Here is an 11574-nt window from a genome sequence, read left to right on the forward strand (position 1 = left end):
CACACACAGACACACACACACAAACACACTAAACTAATAACCTCATACTTCACCCCAATAGCAAGAAAATGTACACTCACACCACATAGTGTACCAGAGTACTTTGGACACCTTATCACTACTTCCACCCACTTCTCCCTCTATAATATGCTGTGGCTGTGTGGGTACATTGCACTGCAGACCGAGGGCTCTCCGGGGGGTCAGTGTATTGTCTCAGTGAGCAATGAGCACTCTGGCTAATGCCTCTGTGCACTCGAGGGGTCAGCCCTGGAAGTCACCCTCTCCCTCTATGAATTTCCTTCAGTACATGTCCGTCTCCCTCGCAGCTCCCCTGAGGGGTTGTTTGCCCACTCTGCCTGGGTCACTCCGCTGTCTGACTGGTGCGGCAGGGGGGGCTGCGTGGAGGGTGGGGTGTATGGGGGTAATCCGCGTGTTATCTCATATCAGCCGCAGTCGTGGAATCCAGTGCAGAGTGGCTGATAAGATGAACAAACAGTTGGGATCATTAGAGCGAAGACATTGTGTAATCACCGCTCTAATCTCCCTCTAATCCCAACATCTCCAACCAGCCAGGGGCTCCAAAGCGCGCGGGCCCATACACCAGTCCAACAGCCAGACACACACACACACACCTCATATCACTCAGGCTGCATGGACTCTCACACAGAACAACACATGCAAACAGCAACGCACACACACACACACACACACACACACACACACACACACACACACACACACACACACACACACACACACACACACACACACACACACACACACACACACACACACACACACACACACACACACCACTTTTTTTTGTTTCTAAACTAATAACAGGCTGGTGCGCACATGGCCAACCCAGAGGAAAAAATCAATACTCTCTCAGACAAAATCAAGATTTCTTTTATCCTTCCATTTTTTTTCTCTCCCTCTCTTTTGCTTCCCCCCCAATCGCTCTGCGTCCTCCCTCTCCCCTTCCTTGATCGACATCAGCAGCTTCTTGATCTCGGTGGAAGTCCTTGGAGCACCAGGCACTCGTCACTTGTCACTTCACTTCTCGCAGATCTTAAGGTGGTACTCATCGTACGTTTTCTCAGGATGCTCGTCTTGTCTCCGTAATTCCGGCCCAGTCTGCTCCCAGTTCATCTGTCTGTAACAAAGACGACCCTTGCAACATGAGAACAAGCCTCCCTCTATTCCAGCCTCTACAACTACAGCTCTCTCGTGGGCCGGGACAAAGAATCCAACAACAATTGATACGCTGGAGCTGAACCCCACAGAGGATGGAAAAATAACCAGACCTGCTACTGTACGCACGCACACACACACACACACACACACACACACACACACACACACACACACACACACACACACACACACACACACACACACACACACACACACACACACACACACACACGGGAGGGAAAAGAGTCCAAAGGGGGAAACAGGAAAGAGGGTTTCAGAGGAAAAACAAGCTGAGCTGTCGACACCATAGCCTCCAATCCATTCATATTGGCGTCTTTTCATCTCTAATGGGAAAGACAAATAGAGTATCTTTGTTTCAGGCCTCTTACAGATGGACAATAAAAGGAAAAATACCCAAACAGAGGAGGCGCTGAGGAAGATGGGCAAGGAGGAGATAGTTAGCGTCTTCTGCTGGCTGCAGTGATTGCACACTGGCAGCGAGAGAGCCGGGATACGCTGAGGCTGGAAAGCGAGGACGACGTGGAGAGGCAGATATAATGCAGCATGGTTTTTTCCAATTTTTGGTTTTTTTTGCAAAGCTTTGGCACCATCAAAATGCCTCGGTCATGCCAATAAAGCCCATTTGAAATTAATTGAATTGACGGAGGCAAACAAAAAACGGGAAGAGAGGGAAGAAAGGTGTCAGAACAGGGAAAAGGAAAACTCATTACAAGCCAGTTTTTTTCACAGCATATAGATCCCTCATTTGTCCCCGCAGTTTGTTTTATTTATTTGAAGTTAGTGGCTTAATGAGATCCCAGTAGTACTACAATAGCAAAGAATGAGAAAAAGAGAGAGAGAGGGAGAGAGACAAGAGAGATGGGAGACGAATAGTCTCAGAAAAAGAGGGAGGGAGGGGAGGGAGGGGTGCCGGCAAGCAAAGAAAGGGGGAGAGAAAAAGGGCTACGGATCGGAACAACAGAGGAAGTGATGTTGGCAAAAGAGGAAAAGGAGGAGTGATACAATAATGCACCACTCACAGTAAAGCGCTCCTGGAAAGCACCACAGTTAATTTCTCTCTTTGTTGTGCGCCTGTTCTGACGGACATACATCCGAACTCGTGGGAAAAGACCAAAGCTCGCAGCTTCAGTGAGATGAAGCCCGATGCAGATTGTATACCTCAACCCTGGCGCAGAGAGATTGGCCACAGTGTCGCGGCACCGGGCCAGCGCTTTGTGCCCAGCAAAGGAATGGAAAACAGATGCCACATAAAATGCCCTGGCATGGAGGCTGTATATTGATTCATTTGCTGTGTTTTCTCTCTTTAAACAATGCTGCTTTATTACCAAGCTAAATATGCTGTATGGTTGCATGAACATGCACACACAGTGGAGTGTGGGCCGCGCGCGTGTGTGTACCTAGAACCTACAGAATGAGGACATTTTGGTCGGTCCTCACTTTTTGACCCACATGAGCATTTTGAGGGTTAAGATTTGCTTTTAGTTAGGGTTAGTTTTGATGAGGTAAGGGGCTATAGGGAATAAAATAGATGGGCAAACGTGTGTGTGTGTTTGTGTGTGTGTGTATATATGCTTGCGTGCATATGTGTGTGTTTAAGCTCCCATGTGTATCTGAACCCCTTAAAAAAACAAAAAACATCTGGCTTTGGTCTGCAATGGAAACAGATCCAATCAACATTCACTCCGGGTCAAATGACTCTGCAGTAGATACGGTTATTTACCGGCTCCGACTGGCACTAATAGAAACCATTCATTTCTTTTCATGTTCGTTTTGGCAGTCTGGACACAGACCCTTTTCTGGGGCGACGTTACGACACACATTGAACCAGGCAGGAACGTTTGTGTATTGTTTTTAACATTTTATGAACAACATGCAACAACGTTTTCTAATTTCTTTGTAGGTTTACCCACATTTAAAAAACCTGCTAATTTTGGTGTAACAAAAGGTATAAGCTACTTTGTGTTATTCTCTCTAAAGTGCTGAACCCAAAGAGTAAAAAGCAGCGGAGTTAGAAGTCTTAAGTGCCCACAGTTAGTATTTCCTGGTGTAATTTTCAGAAGTGATAATGCGTCTCTGCTATTTGGCAACCTCCTGTTATGTGAAGCGCACCAGATACAACAGGTGAGGTGCCCTCCGGAGAAATTGGAGGTCAGACCAAGAATTACTCAAACACAACACTCTGTATTTTCTGTTTCCCTTTCATTGCTAATACAAACCATTTTCTCCTTGATCATGTCGACCAGAACTCTTTGACTTTTTTCCTCTTTGTGAATCTGTATCCCCTCTTAACATGCTTTTTTTTCCTCATCCTGCGTAATTGCCTTCCACTTAGATGATGTCTCACTCTCTCTGATCGCCTGCGTCCACTCTCACACTCTACTCCATCCACGCAGCGCACGCTTGTTTCCTCCACCTTCACCGAGGTTCATAGCCGTCTGGCAAATGTCAAGCTCTCACGTTTTCAGAATAGGAAATTGCTTGATGCCCGCTACCTTGTGTTGTCTGCAACTCTCTGAAGAGGAGGAGGAGGAGGTAGGGTGGGGAGTTTTTTTGGGCAGGGTTGGAAGGGGTAATGAAAAGGTATGTGTGACGAATCGAGGCAAAGGGCGAGGAGGCAAGCTGCGTGGCGATGAGGAGAGGAGATGAGGGCACAGTGGAGAGAGGGGAAAGTCTGGGAAAAAATGCAGAGTTGAAGGGTTTGGAAGAGCAGAATCAGCACTTATGCAAACACTCGGAGGAGCGAGCCACACACACACACACACACACACACACACACACACACACACACACACACACACACACACACACACACACACACACACCTGTACACCGCCATCCAGCGAGTTTTGCTGTTGCGCCCGCTACGAATATCTTCCATATCAGGATGTCATACTGGGCAGAGTTGGCTCTTGGAACAGCGACTCCCTGTTGCGCTGCGAGGCTATTACATGGTCTAACAGAGCTCGACTAATAACGTGGACCGGATCAGCCCCTTCCCACTTCCTCCTCAGATCATCACGTATCACAGGAGTTGGGGCATTTTACCACCTACTCATGCCAGAGACCTCTCTCGACCCTAATCCTACACACAGAAACACACACACATAACAAGGCGCTGGTCTTCTTTCTCTCTTGTGGACCGCCTAACCTCCCATATACTGCATTACATCCTGGAAAATAAATCAACTGTTGCCATCGGTCAGTTGGCGACCATCCACTGTCAGTGTTTTATTGCGCTTTGTTGCCTGGCTGTTTGTTACCATTAATCTGTTTGAATAGCTGTGGGGGGCGTTCCAAAAGCACTTCCCGCTGAATTTACTGTCTTGGTGGCTGAGCACACATCTGTCTTTTCCTCAAACAGAATTCGCACCCAAAATTCGCCGTCCCACCCTCTGCACATACACACCTTCGAACGCCCCGATCCCCAAATCCCTGTTTGCTAATCGTGTGCATGTGTGTGTGTGTGTGTGTGTGTTTGCCACTGAATGTTTTCCAGTTTGTGTTTTGTGCCGCGCTGCTGATTGAATCAATTCTATTGACTGACCTGAGCGATAAAGAGAGATGACACGTGGAAATCATTGCATTAAACAGTAAGGTCTTATCGACTCTCATAATGTTGCAATTGCAGCAGGCTGAAGTGTCTCTCCGATTAGGTTTTAGATCACATGCGCCGCAACCGTGGCTTTTAAAAGAGATCTTTAAGGGTTCGCCTCAGTGCTTTCTGTGGCGCAAAATGAAGCTACGACAATAGAGCAGAGAATAAAGGCGCCATTGGTCTCTTTCTTTCTGCCAGAGAGCTCCTCCACCACAGCCAGAAAGAGGAGGTGATTTGGCAAAGTGAACATGAGACACAGCATTACAAACAGTTCAATCGCTATACTACATTTTTTTCCACGTGTATATGTTAGTGTCAGACAATGCACTTGGCTTCAGGTTGCACGAGATTGCATAATAAGACGGTGGAAATGGATGCCAGTCTGTGTGTACGTACAGAAACAGGTCCTTTGGGAGGCTGTAATGGAACACCATTAGGAGGAGTCACAAGCACCGGGCTGCACGGCTTTATTGCGAGCAGTGGTGCGCAAACTGCCAAGTGTGTTTTCACCAGGATGGAGCATTTTACACTAGATACACCCGCGGGCATAATGCCTGTCGCTCCGGCCTCCCTCTCCGTCTCTCGTTCTCCCGGTCTCTTATATCAACACGTCCGCACACTCACTCACACACACACACGCTCCTGTCAAGCCCCTCCCCTGCCTCAGTCCTCCATTTTTTTTCCCTCCATCAACTCAGTGACACCCAGCAGTGGGCCGTGACATTACAGAAAAACAGAGCAGGGGTGGTGGGGGATGGAGGGAGAAACATTGAAGGAAAAAAAATAGAAGTCGAAAGATTGTGAAGGCAAAAGGGAGAGATTTAAAGAAGCGGGGTTAGGAGGGCGGGGGTTTTGAAAGAAAAAAAAAAGATTGAGAGCGAGCAAGTGTTGGACTGAGTGACAAGTAAGTGAGGAACATGTGAGTGATTTCCTCAATGTCATGAGGCAACATGGGGGCAGCTGCAGCCGCGGGTGAAGGAGTGGCGAAGCAAGCTTGATGGCCTCCACATCTGATGAGAGGAACCGGTCCCTTTGAAAGAAAGAGCTCAATAATTCAGAGGGAGGTGGGAAAAGAGCGAGCAGGGGAGAGTGAGGCCACAGAATGAGAGCCGCTGGCTGACAGGCATTTAGAAAATACTGTATAGCTGCTTTCAGAAATGCACTAAACTACAGAGAATTGCCGCACATGCTCCAGAGGAGGGGTTGTAGGTGAGAGCGCAAATGTCAGAATGTCTGAAGGAGGCGATGTGAGAACACAGCAGGAGATCCTTCAGAGGATTCACCGCGGGCAAGAGGTTGTGTTGATGACTTTTCTAGAAAAAACTAACTAGATACGAACAAAAATGTCAAGAGAGCTTTAAGTGATAACAGCCGGCGTCGATGTACTTTCGATAAAAACGTGATCTCTGCAAGGAAATTTATACGTTACATTCTGTCTCCACCTGCTGTCTCACCCCTCACCTGAACACTCAGAGATTTATGTGTTGTGAACACGTCTGAGCAGAGAATCTCCTCCTGCATTGTTCAGGTGTGAAAGGGAACCTGCGGAGACAGTCTGCGGAGTTCATGTCTGAAATCGGCTTTTGCAGAAGGTTGGAGAGGGCGAGTGTTGGAAACTATCAAACAGCAGCAGTGCCACTCGTCTGCTGCGTGTGGACGTCAGACGTGCCAGAAAACTCCTGGTGGATGCGCCAGTGGTTGCGGCGCAGCGGCAGGAATCCTGGCACATTCCCAGCGCAATGGAATCTGTCGTGCTTTGTTCCCAGGTAAGCTCTTTGTGCAGGGCATCACTTTGGAACGATTCATTCACACTGGCAGGCACACAGTGTGGCCACAATCAGAGCTGCCACCAGCCTGCAGTGCAAACACAAGCAGAGGAATTATACTCTTATGGAAGCCACAGGGGGTCAATGCATAAACTCCATCCTGTAGAGCCAATGCAGTGTCATTCGTCTCAGTGTTCTGAATGAAAGTGAAGAAAAATTCGCTGCAGATAGTGAACTTCCATTTGCCTTGCGAGAGGTAAGACAACCGGCACTGACACAGCATGAAATGAGGGTGACGTGGAAAGAAAAAAGGAATGGAGGGACATTAATTCAGACATTTTGCTCTCAGCTAAATTAATGTTGATGAGAATTAAAAAGCGGTCGCGGTGGGTGAAGCTGTGACAAGAGGACACAAGATTAGAATTCTTCATAATGCAGAAGCTTTAAGTTTATTTCTAAGGGCCAAATTCTATTCGCACCATGTTGAAAAGTTTCAGAAAACTGGAATTGTTCCTCAGTTGGATGATAATAGCCGAGCTAATTAGAGGCAGGCTTCAATTAAGCATTAAGCAACGAGATAATCTCAACCTCTAATTTGCGTGCGGGTATTCATTTATGTGAAAAATGGCATTCATTTTCCCACATATATAAATATTCATCTCAGGCTCGCTGAAACGGTGCTTTTCAGCTTGATGGTTTTTTTTCCTCCTGTCATTAGAGCTGGTGCGTGATGGGGCTGCAGTGCATCCTGCTGGCTGAGCACAAGCACAACAAGGCTCACACCCTCCCCCTGTGCAGACGATACGGCCACTTGACCAACTTCTGTTTCATCGTTTACAGCCGATGCTCTCTGCAAACTCAGCCGTGAGTTAAGCAAAGCTGGAAAGCAGAGTCTGATACTTTAAACCTTTACCAGACTCAGAGACTAAACTGGGTCTGTAACTCAAGAGTTTAAATTGCCAAACGTGTCGGTTGTAACACAACGCACACACTGCACCGTGGATAAGACCACAGCCTGTAAACAGATAAAACACACTGATGAGAGTAAAAACTGTGCTGCTGCTGTTCTTGAGGCAAAAAGCCAAAGCAATATCTCCGACATCCGAATGAATTATTCCGTATTACACCTCCACAAACAAATCCTTATGCATGTTGTGTTTGCACAGAGGTTGGGACAAAGGAGGCAAACGCACAAAGCAAAAGGAACATCCAAAAAATCGTCATGTGTCAGATGTGAGTTCAAATGAATTTTTAAAAAACGCTCACACTGCAAACACAACTTCCAAAATTAGATCTGGGATTTTGGGAGTGCAACCAGAACACCTATTACTGGTACCGTGGTGTCTGCTCGCACTAATTGCCGTTACTTTACCGTGCGTTTCTCACAAGAAGTCAAGTTTTGAAAAGAAAAGAAAAATAGGATCCATACACCACCATAAAACTTGTCTTTTTTTGCAATAATTAAAATAAACAAACACCCTCATATAACACAGGTTATCAGTCTTTGGCATTGACTTTTACATGATTCCACATTTCAGCACTATATATATTTTTTTTTCTACTTAGACTTTCCGTCTCAAATGTATTTCCATAGCTGTTCAGTTTTTCGTGGTGTAAGCAGAAAACCAGAGCCTAAGCACTCTGGTGCATCCACACACTTTTGCACTCATGGCTCCTAAAAGACCTATGGGGTACAACTCCGTGCTATTCCCTTTGCACACGCATGCATGGACACGACTAATGGTATGAAGTTATGAACACTACCGAGGATAGTGCAATGCAATTATCCCGGTGTTATCGCGTACGAGGGTTTGATCATTCATCCCTTGAGCAGCCGCGCGGCTTTTTGTTTATTCATGCTCTTCGAAAAAGGTGAAAACATATTTACATTCGCGCTGTAAACGGCTGCAGTCTAATGACGGCGTAATCAAGTCCAAATGTGCTTTGTACAATATGAAGTGCATCAGTCTATGATTATTAACTTAGTGATCTTGAATGGGTCTAAAGGGGCTCACTTCAAGACAAATGGGCTATCTCGGGCTTGTTGCTGACAGTAGTGAACGCTTAAATCCACATTAGCCTCAGACATCAGCGCTCTGTCGAGTGCAACTGCTGAGCTGTTAGTGGTTCGGTCCGCCTTCGAATGCAGGGCTTATTTGCACAGATCCACACTCATATGACCATAATAATATAATAATCTCATTAAGGTAATTAATTTGTGGAAATTTGCTTCATACTTTGCCCAGAATATTGCAATTCTTAGTAATAATTTGTTTAACAGCTCTGCCCTCTACCGAGAACCACTAACACAGAGTGCTCCCTCTGTAAAGTTGGCTCAGTAAGAACATAAATATGCTCATTATTAACCATTAAAACCGCTGTGCATCAAATGGACCCTGCAAAGCATAAATGCCTCCGAGTTAATCTGGCTAAGAGCATGGAAGAGGTTAGTAAACAGTATTTTATGAAATTATTCCGCAAATATTAGCGCAGCACAATAAACTATGCATTCTACTTTCAAACTCCGGGTGCAGCAGGAGGATGTGACGGCATCAATTGAGAGAATCTGCCCATTAACATGATTACTGGTAGATCCAGACATGATGCACTAGTCCAATCTAGTGCACCCATTCCTGAAGACTTACTGATATTCACAGATTTTTTTTATGAACCGCATACATCAACCGAGTCTGTGAGGAGAGGTAGAGCGTTTTGTTTCAGCTGGAGAATAAACCAGGATAAAGATTTGAGAAAACTAGAAAAGATGAAGCTCTTAATTAACAAGAAGGGCATTCGCAGGGCGCATTCCTCGTGAAGCCACAATTAAATTCACTAGATCCAGATTTCTATTTGGATCTGCACCAAAAATTGATGCTCAATATCAGTCCCATAAACATTCCTGATTTTCTTTCATCAAGAACCATGAATTATTCTCTGAGAAAATAAATGAAAATGGTGCTAAAATTCCCTATCGTGCAAATGTTAAAGGAAGTGAAAAGAGATTATTGGATCTGCACCAAAATCCAATGGGTTAATTCCTTCCACCAACTTTTGTGTTGATCCGTCCAGGGTTTTTTTGCGCAATGCAAACAAACCGACGGACGCAAGCGAATACGTAAATACAATAAATTAAATTCCTCGACAAATCAACATGGCCTTACACCAAGTTTTGTATCATGGTACATTTCTCCTCCAGCATCAACACTACCGACCTGCACCAGCCTGCTTTTTGCTTTTCACTCTTTGCAGTTGTTGTCTGATGAAGTTGCAGCTGTTGCTTGCATTTCTTCAGGGGGAATAATCGCCTGCTGGGGTAAGACTGGCTCTCTCGGTCCTCCCGCCCGAGCAGAGGAGCTGTATGGTCAGAGACTGAGGCAAAGAGTAAAGTCCATGTGGATGAAACCAGGAGTGAACTCTTCACACTCGTCTCTTGGAGGCATGAGCACCTCGGGGGGCAGAGCCTCCTCGGAGACCTGTGCAGCCTCCTTGTAGTTCTCATGGATGCAGCTGATGGGCAGGGGAGGTTTTTGTAGCCGGGTATTATTCACATTCAGAGACCTGCAGAGAAGAGCAGCCCCTCACAGGTGGGACCAGGGAACGCAGGCTCACTTTTTACGACTCTCCTCTGCGGCTTCGCTCAAAAATGATCCTGGAGACCTGACGTTTTTATCGTTTTTTCTCTCTCTTTCCCTGTCCCTGCAATGATAGCACAGGGCGGGATAATATCCGATTCGTGATCCCACTGAACTAATCATTCAGAGCAGATTGCATTGGACTATGATTTAGAATTCATACGCAGTCACGTCTGATGTGGCCTGTGAGCCTGGCAGCAAATTAGTTCCATCTTTTTTTGCTGGGATTTAAAAAGGGCACCTGCCACTCTGCTGTGCACCAGCTCGACATCGCAGAGTCAAACGACACATTTTAATGTTCAATCTTCGGACAGAGTTCGAGTCAGTGAGGCCGGTGAAAAGAGCAAAGATGGATTGTTCAGTTGTTTGCATCTTTTTTGTTGTTGTTGTTTCTGTGGACTCTAAGCATATCTAGGTGAGGATAATGTAATTCTGGCTTTACATTATATGGAGGTAGAGAAAATTGGTTATTTTTAATTTTAAACATAAAAAGGGGGGAGTCTAGATATAGGGATTAAATCAGATTATAGAATCAGCAGCAGAATAAAACAGCAAATGCAGCAGCTCCACATCACAAACACACAGTGAAGCAGAGAGAAATCATGGACCCACACACGCAAACAAACACACACACACACGCATTTGAATAAAGACTAATAACTGGCTAATAATTGTTGTACTTACTTGTATAAATGTCACATTGTGTGTCTCCTCCAGTCTCTCTCAGTCTCCGTTCCAGGTTTAACTTCCCTGCTCCTTCACATCATGAAGATTATGAGCAGTCCTCTCACTTTCTCTGTCCACATCGATCACTACTCTGATATGCACGAGTCAAAAACAGCAGAAAAAACATCCAGGAGAGGTAAATATTATTAAATCTAAATACTAGAAGAGAATAAGACAGAAAAGTTGTGCTCAGACGCCACTGATGAGGAGCATGACGGGTAGACCCAGAATGCACCTGTCCAACACGCACCTTTCTGGGTGTGTTTGATTCAAGTCACCTGATGTGATTAAATCTGCTGATACAACGTTTCTCTTATCATTTATGAGACTGTCGCGCATTTTATGTACTGGATACAACCCCCCCACCACCTCGAACTTCCACCAGCGTCAGCAACCACGTGTAGCCTGCGTCTCTTCTTCAGTGATTACGTGTAACCTACCTGTGGCTTAACGTCGAGCTCTGCCCTCTTGTGGCAGCAGCGATAATAACAGCTTCATCACTCCTGCAGCAGCAGCTTTGACGTCTTTCGTTTCACTCTCACACAGTTTATTTAGACTTTTTAATGTGAGTTTATGTGGCGAAGCCTTGAATGAAAAATAATTTTAAAAAATAAACGCTTATTGCATAAAATATACA

At 45.6% G+C, this 11574-nt stretch overlaps 1 long non-coding RNA gene across 1 annotated transcript; it reads right to left on the bottom strand.

The window, feature by feature from the left end:
* Window positions 1–796: 796 nt before the first annotated feature.
* On the bottom strand, window positions 797–11337 carry LOC118123322. Its single transcript, XR_004698568.1, has 3 exons — window positions 11188–11337; window positions 10896–11028; window positions 797–1156 (listed from the first exon to the last, which is right to left on the bottom strand). It is a non-coding gene; the product is annotated as an uncharacterized LOC118123322 (long non-coding RNA).
* Window positions 11338–11574: the final 237 nt, after the last annotated feature.

Source organism: Hippoglossus stenolepis, chromosome 16 (assembly GCF_022539355.2).
Source record: "Hippoglossus stenolepis isolate QCI-W04-F060 chromosome 16, HSTE1.2, whole genome shotgun sequence".
NCBI lineage: Eukaryota > Metazoa > Chordata > Actinopteri > Pleuronectiformes > Pleuronectidae > Hippoglossus > Hippoglossus stenolepis.